Below are 27,699 nucleotides of genomic sequence, written 5' to 3'. Positions count from 1 at the left end.
TTATTATACCCTGTACCACAGTAGTGGTGAAGGGTATAAACAGCATGCCCGGCTTCAAAGATTTTGTCCTTACACCAACGACTTTCGTATTGACCCCGAGCCAAAGACTTCTCTGGACTTAACATTTAAATCGGTTAATGTCCTGGGGTGGAACACAATGTTAGTAACAAACACGTAAGGAAAGTCTAAAGTCGGGCGGGACCGACTTTATTATATCCTGCTCAAGTTTGTAAATCCACATTTTCGATACTATATTAAATCCGTGAAATGTGTTGGGTGCTATTTTTAAAGGTTTTTTTTTCCCAAATACATACATTTAAATCTGACTCCATCTGAACACAATTTATAATCTATAGACTTAAAATTGTAGTCAGCTAATGCCCTGAGATGGTACACTATGTTAGTAAAAACAAGTTAGTAAAGCCTAAAGTCGGGCGGGGCCGACTATATTATACCCTTCACCACTTTGTAGATCTAAATTTTCGATACCATATGACATCCGTCAAATGTGTTTGGGGGCTATATATAAAGGTTTGTCCCAAATACATACATTTAAATATCACTCGATCTGGACAGAATTTGATAGACTTCTACAAAATCTATAGACTCAAAATTTAAGTCGGCTAATGCACTAGGGTGTAACACAATGTTAATAAAAAACAAGTAAGAAAAGTCTAAAGTCGGGCGGAGCCGACTATATTATACCCTTCACCACTATGTAGAGAAACATTTCTGTTACCATCTCAACTACTTAAAATTTGCTGGGAGCTACATAAAAGTTTGCATTTCCAGATACAAATACTTTTAATGGAAACAATTTGTTGTACTTCTACAAAAACTCTAGAATTAAAATTTAAATCGGCTAACGCCCTGGGATGAAACACAATGTTAGTAAAAAATATGGGAAATATGAAACGAGAGAAATTTTAATGCAATTGTACAAAAGAGATTTATGATTTTTCAGGCGATACATATGTATTCGAGATATAGGACAATTACAGTAATATTTACAATTTTTGCTACTCAGCAGTGGCGATTTTACAAGGATATTGGTTAGATCTCGCCAAGGTATGTGGTCAACTGTGGGTTGTGATATATTATTTGGTCTAGTCGGGCGACTTGGAGCCTTATTTAAAACTCATCCGTTCTGTGGAAATTTTGGCATTGCAGTGTGTAGGATATGGCTAAGATATGGGAAAATCATCACAGAATTTTGTGTAAAGTGTGAGAATTTTGGCCATATTTGTATTCTCTGAGGAATCTACCCGGTCAATTGGAGGAAAATCCCATTGAAAATGGGTCTAAAATATGAAACAGTCTACCATATTTCCCCAACTCTGGTGTACGTATATATGGGAGCTATATACAATCTGAACCAATTTTGACTAAATTTGACATGCATAGTTAGAATAATAATTTTGCTATCTATGCGAAATTTCACGTAAATGGGAGTATAATTTTGGCCCCCCTGGTCATATGAGTGCAAATCGGACGGGAGATTTATATGGGAGCCATATCTAAATCTGAACCGATTTCAACCAAATTTGCCACAATTACCTATACTACTAAACGTACTCCTTGTGCGAAATTTGAAGCAAATCACAGCAAAACCCTGGATTTTGAGGCCATATAAGTTCAAATCGGACGAAATATATATATGGGAGCTATATCTAAATCTGAATCGATTTTGACAATATTTGGCACAAACAATAGTATCGTTAAAAGTACCGCTTGCGCAAAATTTGAAGTAAGTCAGGGCAAAACTCTGGCTTTTGAGATCATATAAGTCCAAATCGGGCGAAAGATATATATGTGAGCTATATCTAAATCTGAACCAATTTTAACAAAATTTGACACACTTTACGATATTATTAAACGTACCCCTTGTGCAAAATTTGAAGCAAATCACGGCAAAACTCTGACTTTTGTGGCCATATAAGTTCAAATCGGACGAAAGATATATATGGGAGCTATATCTAAATTTGAACCGATTTCAATCAAATTTACCAAACATTGGTAGAGTGTCAATACTACCCTCTGTGCAAAATTTCACGAAGATCGGTAGTAAACTTTGGCCTCTGTGGTCATATGAGTCTAAATCGGACGAAAGATATATATGGGAGCTATATCTAAATCTGAACCGATTTGGCTGAAATTTTCCACATACATAAAATATTTGGATGTACGGTATTTCAAGAAAATCGGTTGATAAACACGCTAACTATGACCACATCGGGGATAAATATATATGGCAGCTATATCTAAATCTGAACCGATTTTTTCCAAAACCAATAGCGATTGTCGCTGTCCAAAGAAAGGGCCCTATGTCAAATTTGAGGACGATCGGACTTAAATTGCGAGCTGTACTTTGTGCACAAAATTACATATACAGACAGACGGACAGACAGACGGACATCGCTAAATCGACTCAGAATTTAATTCTAAGCCGATCTGTATGCTAAAAGATGGGTCTATGACCACTATTTCCTGGCGTTACATACAAATGCACAAACTTATTATACCCTGCACCACAGTAGTGGTGAAGGGTATAAATATGGGAAACATTTAAATCTTAAGCAATTTTAAGAAAACTTCGCAAAAGTTTATTTATGATTTTTCGCTCGATATATATGTATTAGAAGTTTAGGAAAAGTAGAGTCATTTTTACAACTTTTCGACTAAGCAGTGGCGATTTTACAAGGAAAATGTTGGCATTTGACCATTCTTGTCGAAATCAGAAAAAACACATATATGGGAGCTATATCTAAATCTGAACCGATTTCAACCAAATTTGGCACGCATAGCTACAATGCTAAATCTACTCCCTGTGCAAAATTTCAACCAAATTGGGCCAAAACTCTGGCTATTAGAACTATATTAGTCCATATCGGGCGAAAGATATATATGGGAGCTATATCTAAATCTGAACGGATTTCAATCAAATTTTCCACACTTAAGTGCACTACTAACTGTACTCTTAGTGAAAATTTCAAACAAATTGGGCCAAAACTCTGGCTTCTTGGACCATATCGGGCGAAAGATATATATGGGAGCTATATCTAAATCTGAATCGATTTCAATCAAGTTTTGCGCACTTGACTATACTACTAATTGTACTCCTAGTGCAAAATTTCAACCAAATTCGGCCAAAAATCTGGCTTCTGAGGCCATATAAGTCCATATCGGGCGAAAGATATGTATGGGAGCTATATCCAAATCTGAACCGATTTCAATCAAATTTTCCACACTTAAGTGCACTACTAACTGTACTCCTAGTGCAAAATTTCAACCAAATTGGGCCAAAACTATGGCTTTTAGGACCATATTAGTCCATATCGGGCGAAAGATATATATGGGAGCTATATCTAAATCTGAACCGATTCCAACCAAATTTTGCACACTTGACAATACGACTAAGTGTTATGTTTGTACAAAATTTCAAGCAAATCGGTATGAAACTCTAATTGCTGGGTCCATATTAGTGCATATCGGGCGAAAGATATAAATGGGAGCTATATCTAAATCTGAACCGATTTCTTCTAAAATCACCCAGCAAAAAAAGCGTCGCCAAAAAAGTAGTGCAAATGTTCTTTTTGATCCGGAAGTGGTGCAAAATTGGCGCAGAAGCGATGAATTTAACATGGGCTTGTCATAGGACGGATGTCCACCATTTCAACATCCGTTGCACTGAATATGCATCACTTCTTTAGATGTGATCCGAAATCAGTGTTTAGGATGCGAATTAAAAAATTATGGTATTTTGACAAATAATTAATTATATTTTTTTTGTGATTTTTAATGCAATCTAACGCTTGTCTGAAACCCTTGACCTCAAATATTTTCAAATTTTCGCAATTATTCTAGAATGAATTTAGAAAATTTTTCGACAAAATTTAAATAATTTCTACCATTTTATTAATCCTTACCCTGTTTTTAACAAATTTGAAACAAAAATTGCCCTTTAAAAGTATGAAAAAAAGCCAGTTATAAAAAATTAAATTAAAAGAACTTCCTGAGTAGTTAAAATAAAGAACATCTCTGGAAGGACATTTTTGGAAGTGCTTTTAAAGTTGTGCCTTTAGAAGTACTTCCGAATTTTTTTGCTGGTCAAAAGGGTTCTATTCTGACCCAAAACAGAAACTTGTGCCAAATTTGAAGTCGATTGGACTAAAACTGCGACCTAGACTTTGATCACAAAATGTGTTTACGGACATGGTTAAATCGACTCAGGGACCCACAGTCAGCAATATTGCCAAACACACTATGTGTCTATCTCGTCTCCTTCTGGATGCTGCAAACATATGCACTAACTTATAATACCCTGTTCCACAATGTGGCTCAGGGTATAAAAATTACATTCCAAAATCGAGTAAGGATGGTAACAAAAGGAAATGTAAACGTACACGAAAAATCTAAATGGAATGTTCACGGTTTCATCCACGGGCGTTCACGAGGTCTTGAAAGGCTTTCGTGTTTCTTTGGCCATGCAAAGTCTTAAAATTTTCGGTAGACGTTCTTATGGCAACTCTATCGGTTGTGCAATGTACTAAGGCGACTGAAAACGCATACGGAGCAGACAATCCAGGTTCGAGTTTTTATATATCCGTAACCTTAACGCTTCTACGCCCATTTTGCATCATATCCGGATCCAAAACGAACATTACTGTTTTTAACCTATTTGAAACAAAAAGAGTTAAATTTGCCCATTGAAAATATGAAAAAAATCGGCTTATAAAAAAATTGAATTAAAAGAACTTCCTGTATAGTTGAAATAAAGAAAATCTTTGGTAGGACATTTTTAGAAGTGCTTGTAAAGTTGTGCCGTCAAACTTCCGAATTTTTTTGCTGGACAATGTTTAGATAGATAGTGAACGGGAGTGATAATTTCACAATACAATATGTCTAGTGTAAAAAACTTAAAAGAATCTATTACAGCTGAATTTTGATATTCATAGAAAATCCATTTCATCATTGTATTAGTCTTTATTCAATATTCTTTTTTATGTCATTTCACCATATGGACAATTTGGATTTCTTTATCCTGATTTGTTATTTTTTTTGCCTTTTCATTCACCATTCAACCATTTGTTGCTTGACACCTTTTGTGGTCATTTTTTTTCTAGGGCTTTTCTATAGACATTTTTCTTTTTTTTCTGTCATCTAATGCATGAATGCTTATTTATGTCATGTTCAGTGTCATTAAGATAGGGTGGTATAAAGATGAGCGGTATGAATTCAGAGAGCGACAGAGAGAGTATAGAGGGTGGTATGAATTCAGAGAGCGACAGAGAGAGTATAGAGAAAGAAATAGAGATGGAAACCGGGAAAGTTGACGAAAGATATCGACATAACACAGCGAGAGAATGAAAAGAGAACAATTTCTGTGAAACCGCTTGTATGTTGTTTCGGAAAACTGTTTTAATGATAAGGTAAAAAATTTGATATGCTTAAGTCTAAATATTATTTAATTTGAATAGTAGAATGAGTATTCAAATGAATCGACATTTGAAAGTGTAACCGGTGCTTGGAATGGGTGCATTTTCGGAATTGTTCCGGCCTAACATCGCTACGGGAGTATAGTCATACTGACTACGTGGCAGGATGTTGTGCCAGTGATAGCAGCAGTGGGTCATCAGACTATGCGACCCCTCCGACATCTCCCGCACAACAATATTCTCCTCCGCCGCATCTAACACCGAATAATGTTGTACCAGTTCCGGAAAGTGCATCATTTTTGCAATTTAATTGCAATGGGCTGCGAGGTAAGATTAGCGAAATAGTAGATTTTATGAATCGGAAGAGGATCAGGGTCGCGACGATCCAAGAGACAATGCTACATGAGACCTGTAGCTTGCGCCATTGTGATGGGTACAATGTACTTCGTAAGGATGGCACTAGGAATGGAGGTGGTGGCCTGGCTTCCATATTACACCGTTCCGTGCAGTATAGGCCTATCCCGCTTGTGCCAGACACTAGTGACCCCTACATGGAATCTATGGGGGTAGCAGTCAAGTCTGGGGCTTTCGAGATAGAGCTATACAATGTGTATATACCTCTGGTTGGTAGCTGTGCTCCAGGTTATAGCCCAAACATTGAGTGGCTGTTGTGCGGGCATAACCGATTGGTTCTAGGAGACTTTAATGCCCCCCACGAAGTTTGGCAATATCTCCTGGGTAATGACCAGAGAGGCATAGCTTTGGCAGAGCAGATAGATGACACCACATTTTGCACGGTGAACGAAGAGGCCCCCACGAGAATTATGGGTGATTGCAGCAATTCGCCAGATTTACCCTTAGCATCGCCTGGTCTGATAAATGACGTTTCCTGGCAACTCGTCATTTCATTGGGTTCAGACCACCTCCCCGTAATTCTCACCATTTACCGACCCTCCGATTTCATAACCTCTGAACGCCGGACGTTCATAAACCAGAAGAAAGCCAACTGGGAAGGCTTCAGAAAATATATAGATCGCCGCTTCAGTGAGCTCCCGTCCCCCTCTCATGTTCGTGTTGCCCAGAGGGCGTTCCGGGACATCATCAACGCAGTAGCCGCTCGATTAATTCGAATTGCCTAAGTGAGGCCTAACTTCCCAGCTGAAGCGGCGGGACTCGCAGACAAGCGTGATGAACGCCGTCGTGCTAGCCCTGCTGATCCTAGAATCAGGGAACTGAATCTAGAGATTAGTAAGATAGTCGACGAGCACAAGCGGAACACATGGTTAGAGCACCTGAAGCAATGTAACCTAGGCCCAGGAACAGGTAAATTGTGGTCAACAGTGAGAGCCCTCTCGAACCCCGCTACAAGGGATAATGGAATTTCAGTCACCTTTGGCGACGTGACTGTGACTGATCCGAAGAGATGCGCCAAATACTTCAACCGACAGTTTGTCGAGCATCCCGAGAGTGATAGAGCGAAAAGGAGAGCCACTCGTCGCATACGTGATCTCCGAGCCGATGACACACCACAATTTACCGCCACCGAAGTTACCAATGTCATCAACAGCGCGAAACCATCCAAGGCGCTGGGCCCCGACGGAATTTCAATGCTAATGCTGAAGCACCTGGGAATACCTGGAGTTGAGTACCTGACCAGTAGGTGATTCCACTACTGAAGCCAGGCAAAGATTCGAGTAAAGGTGAATCGTACAGACCGATATCCCTTCTCTCGCCAGTAGCCAAGACACTTGAGGCACTACTCCTCACCAGCCTTGTGGAGAATTTTCCAGCTGCCCACCATCAACATGGATTCCGTAAAGTACACAGTACGACGACAGCCTTACATGCCATTTCGACACATAGCAATAGGGGACTTAATCAGCCAAAGCCGTATCATAGGACGGTCCTCGTGGCACTTGACCTATCGAAAGCATTCGATACGATCAACCATGCCACATTATTCGAGGACATCGAGAATACCTCCCTACCGGCAGTAACGAAACGTTGGGTTCTGGATTATATGTGTGGACGCCAGTCGTACGTGCAATTCAGGGACAAAAAGTCAAAACCCCGTAGAGTTAAACAGGGAGTTCCCCACGGTGGGGTGATATCTCCGGCACTATTTAACCTCTACCTGTCCTCGATTCCACCCCCTCCTTACGGCGTCGAGATTGTATCATATGCGGACGACTATACAATCATGGCCAAAGATTATAGACTTAAGGAAGATGGGAGATTGGCTTGCGTCATACCAAATGTTGCATTTACCAGATTAGTTTAATACATGTTTGTAATCTTTTTTGAGAAATGTAATTTTCTTAATGAAACATAAAGGGGAAAATTACATTTTCCCCTTTATGTTATAATTTGAATGTTATGTCTTAATTTGAATGTTATTAGAGTCGATGGCGAAATAATTCCGACAGTAAACATACCCCAAGATACTCGGGGTAACATTCGACAGCCTTTTCAGGCCATCTGCCCATGCCACTGCAATATCCACGGTAGAAACAAGGTCCTCAAGTCACTTGCCGGCAGTACTTGGGGTGCGGGCAAAGAAACCTTGTTAACTACTTATAAGGCAATTGGACGGTCAGTGCTAAACTGTGTAGCTCCAATGTGGACACCGCAGACCAGTGACATGCAGTGGAGTAACATTCAGACCTGCCAGAACGCTAGACGAACTGCGACTGGGTGTCTCCGCAGCACACCCCTGGATCACCTTTATGTAGAGACAAAGATCATCCCTGTGCGAAGACACAATGATATGTTGGCAAAGCAGTATCTCCTGGGTTGTTATCGCAGTAATAATCCAAACCACCATCTCATGGATACAAAACCACCACCCAGGAACGTAAGGGTTGATACACATCATCCAGAGCGCGAGATCCAGCGTTACAAAAGAGAGAGTCTAAATCAAGCAGCGTACCAGGCAGGTTTGAACAGGATTCATGAGGATACTGTAGGCGAAGAGGTGAGAAGCTAGAAGGTTAATCCTGTTCTCGGAGTCCGTCCACCGCCAATAGCACCGGAGGAAAGAGACCTCCCACGGCAGACTAGGGTAGTTTTAGCCCAATTAAGATCAGGCAAGTGCAGCCGCCTCAATTCCTACTTATCAGTGATTGATAGCAGCGTAGCTGACGTATGTCCACTTTGCAACCAAAGGCCACACGACATATTTTCTCTTGCCCTGCTAAACCAACCCGACTTACCACCAGACCACTCTGGACGCAACCCACCTTAGTCGCAGAGTTCCTCCATGTGGCCACAACTGAAGTAAAGGGTGACGTATTTCTTTCAATTTTGCATTTAAAAAACCTGAACACCCCTCATTTTGAAGGTGTGTGTGTAGAATGTTGCTCTTATTTTGATTTTGGAATTCACTCTTCAGTTGTCAAAATGCCGTCCAAGCAAGAAGAGCAGCGTATCAAAATTTTGCTCGCGCATCGCGAAAATCCGAGCTACTCGCACGCAAAGCTGGCAAAATCGCTAAAAGTTGCCAAATAAACCGTTACAAATGTAATTAAAGTGTTTGGGGAACGTTTGTCGACAGCCAGGAAGTCTGGATCGGGGGGAAATCGAAAACCGGAAGCCGCTGAGACGACAAAGAGAGTTGCCGGTAGTTTCAAGCGAAACCCTAACCTCTCTCTCCGAGATGCCGCAAATAAGCTGGGTGTATCGTCTACAACCGTGCATCGAGGCAAAAAACGAGCCGGACTATCGACTTACAAGAAGGTAGTGACTCCAAATCGCAATGATAAACAAAATACGATGGCCAAAGCGCGATCCCGGAGGCTGTACACGACGATGGTGACGAAGTTTGACTGCGTGGTAATGGACGACGAAACCTACGTCAAAGCCGACTACAAGCAGCTTCCGGGACAGGAGTTTTATACGGCAAAAGGAAGGGGAAAGGTAGCAGATATTTTCAAGCACATAAAACTGTCAAAGTTCGCAAAGAAATATCTGGTTTGGCAAGCCATCTGTACCTGTGGCTTAAAAAGCAGCATTTTCATAGCTTCCGGGACTGTCAACCAAGAAATTTACGTGAAAGAGTGTTTGAATAAACGTCTGCTGCCTTTCCTGAAGAAACACGGTTGTTCCGTACTGTTTTGGCCGGATTTGACATATTGCCATTACGGTAAAAAGGCCATGGAGTGGTACACCGCCAACAACGTGCAGGTGGTTCCCAAGGACAAGAACCCTCCCAACACGCCAGAGCTCCGCCCAATTGAGAAAGACCATAAAAACTGCTAAGGACGAGCAGCAGTTCAAGGCAAACTGGCTTTCTGCGGCGAAGAAGGTGGACAAGGTGGCTGTACAAAATCTGATGGCAGGTGTCAAGCGTGAGGCCCGGCAATACGGATTTGGAAAAGCGAAAGCCTAACTGAATATTTTTCCTGAATTTTATACTAATTGAACTTGAAAAAGAAATTTAATTTGATTTTTTAAATAAACGATTTCACCGATTTACACGCGTTTTCCCTTGAACAAATTTTGACCGTATCACCCTTTACCAGAGCGTATAACATAACAAGTATAAACGGCCGTAAGTTCGGCCAGGCCGAAGCTTATGTACCCTCCATCATGGATTGCGTAGAAACTTCTTCTAAACACTGCCATCCAGAATCGAATTACTTAAGTTGCGGTAACGCTTGCCGATGGCAAGGTAATTTAAAACCTCCTAACACCATCTTCTAAATTGTATGTAAGTCCATACGTGCTTTATATTTAATCAAAAAAGATCGATCCAATACGTATATAATTCAGTTTGACAAAGTAGACATAAAATTTTTACAAAATTTTCTACAGAAATTAAATTTTAACAAAATTTTCTATAGAAATAAACTTTTGACAAAATTTTCTATAGAAATAAAATCTTGGTAGATTATTTTTGGCTCGAGTGGCAACCATGATTATGAACCGAATAAAATTTGAACAAAATTTTCTATAGAAATAAAATTTTGACAAAATTTTCTATAGAAATAAAATTCTGACAATGATGAAAATTTTATTATGAACCGAATAAAATTTTAACAAAATTTTCTCTAGAAATAAAATTTTGACAAAATTTTCTATAGAAATAAAATTTTGGTAGATTATTTTTGGCTCTAGTGGCAACCATGATTATGAACCGATATGGACCAATTTTTGTGTGATTGGACCAATTTTGGTATGGTTGTTAGCGACCATATACTAACACCACGTTCCTAATTTGAACCGGATCGGAAGAATTTTGCTCCTCCAAGAGGCTCCGGAGGTCAAATCTGGAGAACGTTTTATATGGGGGCTATATGTATATAATTATGGACCGATATGGACCAATTCTGCCACGGTTGTTAAAGATCATATACTAACACCATGTTCCAAATTACAACCGGATTGGATGAAATTTGCTTTTCTTGGAGACTTCGAAAGCCAAATCTGGGGATCTGTTTATATGGGGTCTATATATAATTATGGACCGATGTGGACCAATTTTTGCATGGTTGTTAGAGACCATATACCAACATCATGTACCAAATTGCAGGCGGATCGGATGAAATTTGCTTCTCTTTGAGGCTCCGCAACCCAAATCTGGGGATCGGTATATGTGGGCGCTATATATAATTATGGACCGATGTGGACCAATTTTTGCACGGTTGTTAGGGACCATATACCAATACCATGTACCAAATTTCAGCCGGATCGGATGCAATTTGCTTCTCTTTGAGGCTTCGCAAGCCAAATCTGGCGATCGGTTTATATGGGGGCTATATATAATTATGGACCAATGTGGACCAATTTTTGCATGATTGTTAGAGACCATATACCAACACCATGTACCAAATTTCAGCCGGATCGGATGAAATATGCTTCTCTTAGAGGTTCCACAAGCCAAATCTGGGGATCGGTTTATATGGGGGCTATATATAATTAAGGACCGATATGGACCAACTTTTGCATGGTTGTTAGAGACCATATACCAACATCATGTACCAAATTTCAGCCGGATCGGATGAAATTTTCTTCTCTTTGAGGCTCGGCAAACCAAATCTGGGGATCGGTTTATATGGGGGCTATATATAATTATGGACCGATGTGGACCAATTTTTGCATGGTTGTTAGAGACCATATACCAACACCATATACCAAATTTCAGCCGGATCGGATGAAATATGCCTCTGTTAGAGGCTCCACAAGCCAAATCTGAGGGTCTCTTTATATGGGGGCTATACGTAAAAGTGGACCGATATGGCCCATTTTCAATACCATCCGAACTCCATCAATAACAACTACTTGTGCCAAGTTTCAAGTCGATAGCTTGTTTCGTTCGGAAGTTAGCGTGATTTCAACAGACGGACGGACTGACGGACATGCTTAGATCTCAGAATTTCACCACGACCCAGAATATATAAACTTTATGGGGTCTTAGAGCAATATTTCGATGTGTTACAAATGGAATGACAAAGTTAATATACCCCCATCCTATGATGGAGGGTATAAAAATGGATGAAATCACAATAAACTGTTACAACAACAACAACAACCTTTTGCTAAATTTAGTGACGATTCGTTTGAAAAAAAAGGGCAACGTGACCCAATTTGTCGAAATCGGGCGATACATATATATGGGAGCTATATCTAAATTTGATCCGATTTCTTCCAATAGCGTTCGTCCTTGTGCCCAAAAACTCCCTGTACCAAATTTCATCAAAATCGGTTAATAATTGCGACCGGAATCCTGTGAACAACGAGTACATAGACAGACAGACGGGCGCCAAGCGCTAGATCGACTCAGGAGGTGATTCTGAGTCGATCAGTATATATTTTGTGGGGTCTAAAACCAATATTTCTGGTGGGCACATTTTTTGGCAGATCAAAGTTATTATACCCTGACCTGATGGTAAAATTTTCAATTATTGACTTAATTAACTCATTGTTTCTATCTTGATGAAAAAGCTAATTTTATCAATTAATTTATTAGTTGAAAAAATTGTCAACATTAATCAACTTTTTAATTGGAAATATTTTGGTGATATTTTTTTCTGTGTAGAACAACCCAGAAAGTCAATTCTGAGGGGTGCACAACCACTTCTTTGCCACTATCTTCAGGGAACCGATCGCTGAAGACGTATCACTCTTCACCACGATAATTCAAGCTTTCCCACATCGGCTTTTGAGTACCTAAAACTTCGATTTGATGGGTTATCGGCCGTATGATCTTGACTTAGCATCCAATGTTTTCTTTTTATTCCCGAACATGAAAAATAAAATGAGAGCTCAAGTGTTTTTGACACGTGAAGAAGTGGTTGATACGTTCAGAATTCATGTTTTGGAGATACTTCTGTCAGAGTGGCAAAAATACTTTGAAAATTGGGTCAAACTCATGCAGTATTGTAGAGATCTAAATGGGGAATATTTTGAAAAGCAATAAAGCGATTTTCGATTATTAATATTTGTTTTTGTTCCCTAATGCCGAAATATGAAAAGCTACCTTTAAAATAGCTAAAAAAATCACTCGTTAGTTAATCGGATACCTCTGAATTTTGTCAACGGCAATAAAGTAGAAGATTTTATTTTATTATGTTCTTGAACCACCTACACTATCCTCGAAAGATCTCCATCATATTGTAACAATTGAGATTATGGTGAAATATTACTTGGCCTTTAGCAATAAATGGCAGACATGCCATCTGCCAAAACCAAACGCTATGGCATAGCAAACAGGCAGACAGACAAATGAAAACCAAACAAACACTTGGACCAAGTGGAATGGGGGCCAAACGGATATACGGATGTTAGGGCCCATTGTAATCGTATTCACGGCTAATGTAACATTAAGTGTTAGCAACAATATTATGTTACTGGTCACCCGCCTCTTCCCCCTGAAGGCATGGAAATGCTTTGGCCACACTCTTACTAATATTGAAGGCTATGGGGACAATCACAACAACTGTGATGACATACACCAAGGATGACAGTAGGAATAATGCCAAAGAATGTGGGAAAATAAACAATTTGCTCAATTTCAAGGCAACTTTGGCTCCGTTTTTTTTTTTTTTGCTGTCCTCCAAGAGACTCATGTTTCTCCTTCGTCTTCGTGTTTGCTTGTTTCTTTGGGTATGACAACTTAAATCTTATCAGGCAAATTAATTCCAATTTCTGTAATCTCATCTATGCCCGGACACTTTTCTTGGGCCATAGTAAGTACGCTGTCACTTTGGGGCTATTGTTCATTGTCATCGGCCATTTACTACATACCAAGTTAGTACTCTGGCCAACTAAGTGGTGGTGATGGTGGTGGAGTAGTAGGAGATGGAGCGAATAGCGTAGACACTACAAAGGCCATTGGCTTAAGGTAATTTCCTGTCGCAACCGCATAGACACTGTTGCATATTTCCATTGTCCTGGCTACAGGCCGAATATGGCAAATATACGAAGTCATAGTCAACTAGGTCCTTGTTGCGATACCACTAAGTGTTAAATGTGTTTTCCTGTCGTCTTGTTCGCATGAATGACAACAAAACTGTTTTCTAAGTGGTTCATTGGTGTTTTGTTTGGTTCTTTTTGCTGTTTTTTTTTTTTTTTTTTTTTTTTTTTTTTGAGGTCCTATGCCACTGGCTCCTTCCGGTTTTATGTAGAAATTCAATTAAAAATGTTAATAAAATAATAATATTTGTGTGCGTGCTTTGTCAACTTTTTCGATGAGTTTATTTGTTGTTGGCCATTAAACAATATTCAATTTAACAGTATTGTTTTTTTTTTTGATACAAAGAAGATTTTCCGGAAAAAAGTATAGCTATTGATTATAATGGAATTTCCCAAAACAAAATTGAATTACCCAAATTTAAAACAAAAAAACTGTTTTGACGTTTTTTTTTTTGTGAGTAGAACTTAAAGCTTTCCATCATAGGATGGGGGATAAATAAATTTCTTTTTCCTTTCATATCGGAATATTGGATTTCAATTGCATCTTCGCTACACTCAAAAAATGGGCAGAAACCCCAATACAAATTTATTTTAGTTCACGGAAATCATTATGAATACAATTGTATCAATATGAGAAAGTTTCCCACAGATTAATACACAAAAAAAAAATATTACCAAAAACTATGATTGAAATTGAACAACTTTTCAATTAATAAATTAATTGCTACAATTAACTTTTTAATAAATGTCAATAGTTTTATTAAGCTTGAGATCTAATAAAATTATTGACATTTATTAAAAAGAAAAAGATCGAATAAAACACCAAGAAACAAAAATTAACTTTTTAATCAAAATCAAACTCAAAAGACCAAGTCAATTTAAAACAAGTAGGGTAAGTGCAGCAAATGTGTTATACCCATTTGTTTTTCGAAAGCCAAATTTTTTGTTTTTCTTCGACGAGGCTAAGATTTTAAAACATTCATTTTACTAGTGTTAGCCATCCACGCAACTACGAGCGAAAAATTAGAAACCCATAATTTCGGATATATTTGCGAATTTATTAAAAAACACATTAAGCACGTATTCATAAAATGTGCAGGTAATGTGGTACACCATAATGTAGATTTTTGTAAAAAAAAATAAATGCAATATGTGTATCGCAATTGCATACATTTTATGCTTATTTAGTACTCGTCAGTTATTTACATCCGAAAATTAATAAATTTTAAATATATCTTCACACAAAACGAAATGATTAAGAACCACCAAAAGAAAACCTTCGAGCACGGATAAATGTGAATTCTTTCAACTGGCACAAAGAGTTGCAAAAATCAAATTGATCTTTGATTGCTTCATTTTCTGACAACCACAATCTATTCAGCTTGGTTTAGTTATTCGTATGTTGTTAGATAGAGAAAAAAGCTACTATACCACATTACCAGCCTATACCACATTTGCTGCACTTACCCTATATACGGCCGTAAGTTCGGCCACGCCGAAGCTTATGTACCCTCCACCATGGATTGCGTAGAAACTTCTACTGAAGACTGTCTCCCACAATCGATGACAGTCTTCACTAGAACACTTGCCGATGGCAAGGTATCTTAAAACTTCCTAACACCGTCTTCTAAATTGCAAGGTAGTCCATACGTAGTATATATTAAACTAAAAAAGTATATACAGCACTAAGTTCGGCTGGGCCGAATCTTAAATACCCACCACCATGAACCAAATATTAGGGTTTCCTTTGCAATTTCAGGAGGGCTTGAGGACTTGAGGACACTTCCCGAAGATAAATTTAAAGATTTCACCTATGAGGACTATATCAGATTCTGGATTTATAAGAACCATTTTTGTGTGAGTTTTAGAGGAATCATTAACATCTCTGGTAAGTGTGCAAGAAAATTATAAAATAACGTCTTGATTTGAAATCTTAAATCTGTAGAAGTAAAATCTGGAAATTTTACATTGACTTTTAAGCAATTTTCATGATCAGTGCGGCTTCTACACCCTCAAGAAGTGAAGTCGGTCTATATGGAGGCATTACCAAATGGACCGATAAAAACTTAATCCGATACACGTTTTTGTGAGCCTAAAATACCAGAATATTTACAATTTCAGGCAAATCAGATAAAAAACTACGGTTTCTAGAAACCCAAGGAGTTAAATCGGGAGATCGTCCTTATGGGGACTATACTAAAATATGGACCGATACACACCGTTTTCGGCACACCTCTTTATAACCCGAAAATACCTCTAGATTTCCAATTTCAGGCAAATAGGATAAAAACTTCGGATTCTAGAAGCCCAAGAAGTAAAATCGGGAAATCAGTCTATATGGGGGCTATACCAAAATATGGACCGATACTCACCATTTTCGACACACCTCTTTATGGTCCCAAAATACCTCTAGATTTCCAATTTCAGACAAATTGGATAAAAACTACGGTTTCTATAACCCCAAGACCCCAAATCGGGAGGTCGTTTTATATGGGGAACATACCAAATCATGGACCGATACTCACAATTTTTGGCACACGTATTTGTGGTCCTACAATACCTCTGGATTTCTAATTTCAGGTAAATTGAATAAAAACTTCGGTTTCTATAAGCCCAAGAAGTAAAATCGGGAGATCGGTCTATATGGGGGCTATACCACAACATGGATCGATACTCACCATTTTTGGCACACCTCTTTATCGCCATAAAATACCTCTAGATTTTAACGCAAATTTCAGGCATATTGGATAAAAACTACGATTTCTATAAGCCCAAGACCCCAAATCGGGAGGTCGATTTATATGGGGACTATATCAAAATCTGGACCGATACAGCCCATCTTCGAACTTGACCTGCCTGCAGACAAAAGACGAGTTTGTGCAAAATTTCACCACGATTGCTTCATTATTGAAGACTGTAGCGTGATTGCAACAGACAGACAGACAGACGGACAGACGGACATCGTTATATCGTCTTAGAATTTCTCCCTGATCAAGAATATATATACCTTATATAGTCGGAAACTTATTATACCCCCGTCACCATTCTATGGTGGTGGGTATAAAAACAAGTAAGAAAAGTCTAAAGTCGTGCGGGGCCGACTATATTATACCCTGCACCACTTTGTAGATCTAAATTTTCGATACCATATAACATCCGTCAAATGTGTTGGGTGCTATATATAAAGGTTTGTCCCAAATACATACATTTAAATATCACTCGATCTGGACAGAATTTGATAGACTTCTACAAAATCTATTGACTCAAAATTTAAGTCGGCTAATGCACTAGGGTGGAACACAATGTTAGTAAAAAAATATGGGAAACATTTGAATCTGAAGCAATGTTAAGGAAACTTCGCAAAAGTTTATTTATGATTTATCGCTCGATATATATGTATTAGAAGTTTAGGAAAATTAGAGTCATTTTTACAACTTTTCGACTAAGCAGTGGCGATTTTACAGGGAAAATGTTGGTATTTTGACCATTTTTGTCGAAATCAGAAAAACATATATATGGGAGCTATATCTAAATCTAAACCGATTTCAACCAAATTTGGCACGCATAGCTACAATGCTAATTCTACTCCCTGTGCAAAATTTCAACTAAATCGGAGCAAAAAATTGGCCTCTGTGGTCATATGAGTGTAAATCGGGCGAAAGCTACATATTGAAGCTATATCTAAATCTGAACCGATTTCAACCAAATTGGGGTAAAACTCTGGCTTCTGGGACCGTATTAGTCCATATCGGGCGAAAGATATATATGGGAGCTATATCTAAATCTGAACCGATTTCTTCCAAAATCAATAGGGATCTATTCTGAGCCAAAACACATACTTGTGCCAAATTTGAAGTCGATTGGACTAAAACTGCGACCTAGAATTTGATTACAAAAATGTGTTCGCGGACAGACGGACATGGCTATATCGACTCAGGAGCGCACCCTGAGCATTTTTGCCAAAGACACCATGTGTCTATCTCGCCTCCTTCTGGGTGTTGCAAACATATGCACTAACTTATAATATCCTGTTCCACAGTGTGGAGCAGGGTATAATTAATTTGTGTCTTGAATTTATCCTTACGCTTCTTTGGCTACAAAAGCATTAGTGTAAAGACAAAATCTTTGTACTTTCAGTGCATAAGTGAAAATTTAGAAATTTTCTTTTATGGCTTAATCTAGAGGTAATGAATATGGTTTTATGCATTTTTTATACATATTTGTATATACTGCAAATACCATCCGAAATAAATTTAATCAAAACATTAAATGCTCCCCATATGAGTATCATGTACACTCTCTATTAGGGATCCAATATTTTATGTCGAATATTTGCAGACGTAAGCACATAAGTATCTAATCGCCATCGTCTTCTCCGAAGTCTAAGAGAAAAGATAAAATTTTATGCAAATGATTTCAATAAACCTCTAAGAAATCCAATGATATCTCTTTTTTGTCCCCAGGATAACAATAAACACAGGAGCAACAAAATAAACATTGAATAACTCTCGACATCACACACACACACATGAAAAAGTCACGTTTTCTCACATCCATGCACCCAGGCATCACTTGATAGAGAGACAGAGAGGGGGCAGAATAAGAAAAATGTGTGACAATGAAAGTGTAACGATGTAAACACGCATAATTGTCACACATTGATTATCACGATGGCGATAATGTTTTGCCAAAAGACCCCCTAAACAACGGTAAATAAAACATTTTGAACACCAACCTATACGGTATCACCTCTCATGCACATACATACATGCGAATAAACTCTCAGTTACTCCCAACCACTCGAAACTTGCGAAAATGAAACCTATTGTGCTTCCAAAAATGTTCACCCATTAAACGTACGCATCGACATATACACGCACACATAGCCCACACTAACGCCAAAATGCTCACACGTAGCTTATAGCCTTACCTCTGTATAGAAACAATGGCTTTTTATGATCCCAGAAGGTTAAAAAATACCACCGTGAGAACATGAAAGAAAAAACAGTGCGTGTCAAATATAAACACACAGCTGGAGGTTAAACAGTAGGTGTATTACATATGTGGGGAGTCCAATTTAAAAAGTGTGAGTGCATATGTGAGTGTCCGGGAGAATTAAAGGTGACAAAAGGTGTGTTTGTTTTGTTGTTGCTGCGTTTTTTTCCTTTATTCCGCATTTTTTTTTTTTTTTTTGTTTACGAATCGCTGATGTCGACGTGTTTTTATTTTTATTTTTTTTTTGTTTGGTGGATGTATTAAATTAATTTGCGGATGAAAATAATCAACTACAAAAGTTTTTAAAGCGCCTCAAGTTAATTGGACTGAGTGTTGGTGACGACTATGCTTGTTCCCTTCTGGCTATATTCAACGCCATAAGATTGATATCATGAATGAATGATTGCTGGAAGGAGTAGCGTCAAGCTGAGATTCAAGAAAATACCGAGTGTATTATTGTCGATAGATACTAGAGGTCTGCACAATTCCATTTGTAAATGCAGAGTACACGTGTACTTGCTACATGAGTACATCTATTTGAGAGAGTCGCAAAACTATTGGTACACATTTTGATGAACACCAAAAGCCACGAGTAACTTCTTGTTGCTACTCTGATGTCTTCACTACCAACAAACACATATTCCTCTTTCTCTCTTATTGAAGTGTACTCAGAGTGATCACGTCGAGTATGTTGCGAGAACAAAACTTCATAGAGTACTCCATGTACCACGTGCAGTTTCAGAAATACAAAAAAACAGTTACTCTCCATAAAATATGTTTTGGTTTGTTATAAAGAACGGCAGACGTTAAGGTAGGTGTGTGACATACATATATATATGAAATATGTGATATACCTACATATCTATGATTAATAATAATGGAAAGTTTTGCTTCGCACATAACTGAGAAATACTTGTGGTACCACGTGAAGTGAAGAGAATCCATGTTGTACTTTTTCTCAAGTACTTACATTTTTATAGTTCCTTTTTTTCGGAACACATATTGTTTCGGATAAGTACTTGGTGGTATTTGACAAGCAAGTGTTTTCTTCACTTCACTACTTGCGCTCTGAGAGAAAGACAGTGTATGTACTATATTCGATAGCGAATTGCATACATGTAGTGAAAAGTTATTCGATGCAGACCCAGTGTTGCCAATTTGGTGCTTTTAGCACCAAATTTAGTGCTTTTTGATTTCTAAAAAGCACCAAATTGCCTTTTTGGCGCCTTTTCAAAAAAAGCACCAACTTGGTGCTTTCTGGCATATTCATTTAGTGCTTTTGGTGCTTTTTTTATTTTGAACAGTATTAAGTTTAATTGATACAAAAATTTTGATTAGACTTTCAAGAGCCGAAGAAACTCAAATTTATTGCCAAATATAGAATTTGATTGTTATGAAGTTGGTATTGATCATTTTTTAATTAATATTGTTATTTAGGGTATTCTGTAGGAAAGTCGAGCGATGAGTGTCGAATTTTTGAATTTGGTAAAGATGTCATTAAAAACGTTTGTATTAAATTCACAAAAGCACACACAACTGAAATAAGCAATAGACTCCTTCCATATATTAATATTTTGAAAGTTGAAAAGCATCACTGATCAAAATGAATTGGACGAAAGCATTAAAACTGATCAAAGTGTATACTTGAATAGCGGTTCATAATGGTGAGTACTAAGTTCGAGTTTTGCCGCTAAAGTGAAAACTATATCAGTAAAAAAGGCATAAAATTATGCATATTTGCTGCAAATTTTATTATAACTTGATGGGGAATAGCCAAAAGCAAATTTTCACAAAGTTCGTATTCCTTAAAATGAATTATTAAAGAAGTTGTAATTGTGAAAAAATGACTATTTTAGCAGCTAAACTCGATCTTAATACCCACCTTAACTTTTTAAAATTCAATTCACAAAAGTTCTATAAAACATCGTTGGAAGTTTTTTTTTTTTTTAGTAGAGCATTTAATTTTCGATTTTGTGGTAGAAGGTGGTATATTAGAATTTATAATATATTTTTGGTGCTTTTTGGCCTTGGGGAGTTGGCAACACTGTGCAGACCTCTAATAGATACAAACGATGTGAGAACTTTGGTGAAAATTTACAAATGTGAGTGTGTGACATTGGTGAAAATTTAAAAATGAGCGAATGAGAAAAATAACAAATAAACAAGTAAGGAAAGTCTAAAGTCTGGCGGGGCCGACTATATTATACCCTGCACCATTTTGTAGATCTAAATTTTCGATACCATATTACATCCGTCAAATGTGTTGGGTGCTGAATATATAGAGGTTTATCCCAAATACATACATTTAAATATCACTCGATTTGGACAGAATTTGATAGACTTTTACAAAATCTATAGACTCAAAATTTAAGTTGGCTAATGCACTAGGGTGGAACACAATTTTAGTAAAAAATATGGGAAACATTTAAATCTGAAGCAATTTTAAGGAAACTTTATTTATGATTTATCGCTCGATATATATGTAGTAGAAGTTTAGGAAAATTAGAGTCATTTTTACAACTTTTCGACTAAGCAGTGGCGATTTAACAAGGAAAATTTTGGTATTTTGACCATTTTTGTCGAAATCAGAAAAACATATATATAGGAGCTATATCTAAATCTGAACCGATTTCAATCAAATTTTGCACACGTAACTATATTACTAATTGTACTCCTAGTGCAAATTTCAACCAAATTGGGCCAAAACTCTGGCTTCTGGGGCCATATAAATCCATATCGGGCGAAAAATATATATGGAAGCTATATATAAATCTGAACCGATTTCAATCAAATTTGGCACACATGACTATACTACCAATTGTACTCCTTGTGCAAAATTTCAAGCTAATCGGGATAAAACTCTGGCTTCTGGGTCCATATAAGTGCATATCGGGCGAAAGATATATATGGGAGCTATATCTAAATCTGAATCGATTTCAACCAAATTTGACACACATAGCTACAATGCTAAATCTACTCCCTGTGCAAAAAAAATAGAGTCACTTTTACAACTTTTCGACTAAGCAGTGGCGATTTAACAAGGAAAATTTTGGTATTTTGACCATTTTTGTCGAAATCAGAAAAACATATATATAGGAGCTATATCTAAATCTGAACCGATTTCAATCAAATTTTGCACACGTAACTATATTACTAATTGTACTCCTAGTGCAAATTTCAACCAAATTGGGCCAAAACTCTGGCTTCTGGGGCCATATAAATCCATATCGGGCGAAAAATATATATGGAAGCTATATATAAATCTGAACCGATTTCAATCAAATTTGGCACACATGACTATACTACCAATTGTACTCCTTGTGCAAAATTTTAAGCTAATCGGGATAAAACTCTGGCTTCTGGGTCCATACAAGTGCATATCGGGCGAAAGATATATATTGGACCTATATCTAAATCTGAATCGATTTCAACCAAATTTGACACGCATAGCTACAATGCTAAATCTACTCCCTATGCAAAATTTCAACCAAATTGGGCCAAAACTCTGGCTTTAAGACCATATTAGTCCATATCGGACGAAAGATATATAAGGGATCTATATCTAAATCTGAACCGATTTCAATCAAATTTTGCACACTTGACTATACTACTAATTGTACTCCTAGTGCAAAATTTCAACAAAATTCGGCCAAAAATCTGGCTCCTGGGGCCATATAAGTCCATATCGGGCGAAAGATATATATGGGAGCTATATCTAAATCTGAACCGATTTCAATCAAATGCTGGGTCCATATTAGTGCATATCGGGCGAAATATATATGTGGGAGCTATATCTAAATCTTAACCGATTTCTTCCAAAATCAATAGGGTTCTATTCTGACCCAAATTAGGAACATCTGCCAAATTTGAAGGCGATTGGACTTAAATTGCGACCAAGACTTTGATCACAAAAATGTGTTCACAGACAGACGGACGGACGGGCAGACGGACATGATTATATCGACTCAGGGACCCTCCCTGAGCATTATTGCCAAAGACACCATGTGTCTGTCTCGTCTCCTTCTGGGTGTTACAAACATATGCACTAACTTATAATACCTTGTTCCACAGTGTGGCGCAGGGTATAAATATGGGAACGATTTAAATATGAAGCAATTTTAAGGAAACTTCACAAACTTTTATTTATGATTTATCGCTCGATATATATGTATTAGAAGTAGAGGAAAATTAGAGTAATTTTTAAAACTTTTCGACTAAGCAGAGGCGATTTTAAAAGGGAAATTTTCGTATTTTGACCATTTTTGTCGAAATCCGAAAAACATATATATGGCAGCTATGCCTAAATCTGAACCGATTTCAACCAAATTTGACACGCATAGCAACAATGCTTATTATACTCCCTGTGCAAAATTTCAACTAAATCTTAGTAAAAAATTGGCCTCTGTGAGCATATGAATGTAAATCGGGCGAAAGCTAAATCTGAACCGATTTCAATCAAATTTGGCACACTTAACTACACTACTAGTTGTACTCCTAGTGCAAAATTTCAATCAAATTGGGCCAAACTTCTGGCTTCTAGAACCATATTAGTCCATATCGGGCGAAAGATATATATGGGAGCTATATCTAAATCTGAACCGATTTCAACCAAATTTGGCACACATGACTACACTACTAATTGTACTTCTAGTGCAAAATTTCAACCAAATTGGGCCAAAACTCTGGCTTCTAGGACCATATTAGTCAATATCGGGCGAAAGATATATATGGGAGCTATATCTAAATCTGAACCGATTTCAATAAAATTTAGCACACTTGACTACACTACTAATTGTATTCCATGTGCAAAATTTCAACTAATTTGGGCATAAACTCTGACTTCTGGGGCCATATAAGTCCATATCGGGCAAAAGATATATATGGGAGCTATATCTAAATCTGAACCGATTTCAATCAAATTTTTCATACTCGACTATACTACCAATTGAACTCCTCGTGCAAAATTTCAAGCAAATCGGGACAAACCTCTGGCTTCTGGATCCATATAAGTGGATATCGGGCGAAAGATATATATGGAAGCTATATCTAAATCTGAACCGACGGACGGACGGACAGACGGACATGGTTATATCGACTCATGGAACCACCACGAGCATTATTGCCAAAGACACCATGGGTCTATCTCGTCTCCTTCTGGGTGTTACAAACATGTGCACTAACTTATAATACCCTGTTCCACAGTGTGGCGCAGGGTATAATAATACAAAAAAATATCACCAAAATATTTCCAATTAAAAAGTTGATTGAAGTTGAAAACGGAATCATTTCAATCAACTGATACAACTAGGTTAGGTTAGGTGGCAGCCTGATATGTCAGGCTCACTTAGACTATTCAGTCCATTGTGATACCACAGTGGTGAACTTCTCTCTTATCACTGAGTGCTGCACGATTCCATGTTAAGCTCAACGACAAGGGACGGCGTTCCACATTGCAGTGAATCCACTTAGAGAAGCATTGCACCGCGGTGGCTCCGCTGATACAACTAACATTTTAATCAAATGAAAAAATGAAGTCAGTAAAGAAAACGACTGATTTTATTGGAAACCTAAAGAGTTTTTCACTGGTGTGAAAGTGACCAATTACCGAGTTTGGTTTTTTTTCGCTAAGAGGCTGTTTCAAATTAAGTAGTTTGTGAACAAACAAAATGATCGGGTTTACTTTTGCAAGAGGTTACTTTCGATTGGCCATCAGAACTCAAGCGCTGCGGATGGTAATGGTGTGGGCCGCTGTAACGGCCCGCCTGTATTCATCGGCCATTGGGTAAAAATAAATACATAATATTATTGGAAAAATGCCCTGAAGAGAGTATTAAAGTACTAGACAGACAAACATTGCGGCCGAACACCATGGATATTCCAACATGACTCATAGAACTCAAACCCAGAGAAGGAATACGATCACCCCAAACGTGTTTCATGAGCAAAATGTTATTTTTGGATGGATAACATGTTTGTAGAATCATGTTATGTTTGCGAAAATTATTTATATGATTTCGGCAACCAATGATATGTTCGTCAAGAAAACAACATTTTTGCGACAAAAACGTTCCATGTTCACCGTCAAAAAAACAGTTTGGGGTGATCATATTCCTTCTCTGCGTGCTGCAAGCGTCAATCAAACGACTTCAATTCTAACGCAAAATGACCATCAAAATATCCGAATATCAATCCGTTGGCCTTTGTACCTGGGGCATGTTTAGAGTAAGATTGGCACACAAAAAAAATAATAAACGTGTCGATTATCGCAAGACGGCGTTTCCCGGAATGGACCAAAATAACGTAGTCATTATCGTGCATTGTGTGATGGCTTTTTCGAACGTTTGAAAGCCATAATTCGTGCCAACAAAGTAAGTCACTATATTTGATCTGTTTTATACACTCCACCATAAGATGGAGGGTATACTAACATGAGTCTCCGATATATTTACTCTAGGTAATGGTGAAATTCTGAGTTGATCTATCAATGTCCGTCCATCCACCTGTCTGCTGAAATCTAACTTCGGATGATATTACAATTGTAGGTCGTATGGTATTGTATTTGTGCCATAACGGGCCACTTTTAGGTATAGCCCCTATATAAACTTTTAGGTATAGACCCTATATAAACCGATCCCCATAATTGACTTCCGAAGCCTCTTGGAAAACATTGTTCATCCAATCCGGTTTAAATTTGGTATGAAACGTTAATAACAATGCAAGATCGATCCCAAGAATTGACTTCCGAAGCCGTGATGTTAGTATATGACCTCTAACCATGCAAAATTGGTTCATTAGTCATTGGCAACAATTACCTCAACCCCAGTAATTCGGTTGTGGATGACACTCTTCAGTAGAACTTTATATGCAATTTATTTTGAAGACCTGGCCGAACTTCCGTTACTTGTTGTAACAGGTTGGCGGATAAGTCCCCGATCTGAAACATAGATGGTGTTGCTAGTATTAAATGCATATTATTTTTATACAGTTCAAATGATTCGTGTCAAAATTTGACGTCTGTAAGTCAATTAGTTTGTGAGATAGAGCGTCTTTTGTGAAGCAAATTTTGTTATTGTGAAAAAAAATTGAAAAAAAAAAGAATTTCGTGTTTTGATAAAATACTGTTTTCTGAAGGGAAAAAATACGGTGGAAGCACAAACATGGCTTGATAATGCGTTTCCGGACTCTGCCCCAGGGAAATCAACAATAATTGATTGGTATGCAAAATGCAAGCGTGATGAAATGAGCACGGAGGACGGTGAACGCAGTGGACGCCCGAAAGAGGTGGTCACCGACAAAAACATCAAAAAAATGATTTTGAATGACCGTAAAATGAAGTTGCTCGAGATGGCAGAGGCCTTAAAGATATCAAAGGAACGTGTTGGTCATATCATTCATCAATATTTGGATATGCGGAAGCTCTGTGCAAAATGGGTGCCGCGCGAGCTCACATTTGACCAAAACCAACAACGTGTTGACGATTCTGAGCGGTGTTTGCAGCTGTTAACTCGTTAAATCGACTCAGAATTTAATTCTAAGTCGATCGGTATACTAAACGATGGGTCTCAGACTTTTCCTTCTTGGCGTTACATACAAATGCACAAACTTATTGTACCCTGTACCGCAGTAGTGGTGAAGGGTATAATGATATTCCTGATTTATATTTGAGAATTTAACTATATCAATTTAAATTCACAAATAGTGAAAATAATCCCAAACATTTAATTCTCCTAAATTATATAAAAGGTAACTGGGAACATGTGAACTGTTCTCCTTTCCAACTTCAAACTAAATATTCCGACACTATGCTTAGATGGAAGAAGTTAACGAGCGTTATTAACAGGAGTATGAGTACGAAAAATGTGTCATGCCATACACATGTGAAAAATTAAAAACAAATGTTAATTATGTTTGCTCTTGGGACTCATAGACTATTAATTATAAAAAGCCAACAGACAGCAAAAAAACTACAACACTGCCAAAGGAACTGCTGAAACAAGTGGATATGCTGCAAAAGCTTCATACCCAACATAAAGGTGTATGGTTATTTTCTCTCTAACAAACACAAGGAAGAACATACGCACACTCACAAATTTCTAGTTTAAATAGAAAATTTATGATTTATGATTTCATTTTAAAATTTTTAAATGCAACGTTCAAATAAAATGCACCTTAAAATTACACTCAACTATGGCACCATTTATTTTGTGATTTAATTATGATTGTTAGAATAGAATAATAAGAAATGGTACGGAGAAAACCAAAGGTCATATTTATATTCAAAAAAGAAAACACTGAAGAAAGTATGTCCGGATCCAAAAATTTTGTCTTCCGAACCAAAGAAGAGGACAATTGAAGCAAGGACCAGAGATGGTCTGTATCAAACTTTTTTAGGTTTGCGACTGTCGCAAAGTTGTAAACGTCGTAAACGTCATATACGCGTCGTAAATGTAGAAAAAGTCGCAAACTCAAAATACTTTAGTTGCGTCAGGTAGGCAGCGAATTCGATGATATCCAAGACGATGGTATGTGCGAAGAAGTTTCAATTCTTAGGAATGTCCACAATTTTCGGTTTTAGTCCCTATTGCATTTTGCAAGAGTACCGTGGATTTTGTCAACTTTTCATAGCTTTAAGTTCAGTCTCCTGTCCAATATAACCCCAAGGTATTTTGCACACTCACCAACGGGAATTTCGATACCACCTAAGAAAATAGGCTTGACCGTGGGAAAACTTTCACAAATTTCTGCAGAAACTAACAGCGAATGCTGTCAAACTAAATTAAAAAATGTTCAGGATTTCTTCTATTCAAAATTAGGTTTTATACAGTAGGTTTACGACTTTTGCGACATACGTATTACA

This window comes from Haematobia irritans, chromosome 3 (genome assembly GCF_050003625.1).
Source record: "Haematobia irritans isolate KBUSLIRL chromosome 3, ASM5000362v1, whole genome shotgun sequence".
NCBI lineage: Eukaryota > Metazoa > Arthropoda > Insecta > Diptera > Muscidae > Haematobia > Haematobia irritans.
The sequence above is the reverse complement of the archived record's forward strand: the minus strand, read 5'-3'. Positions refer to the sequence as shown.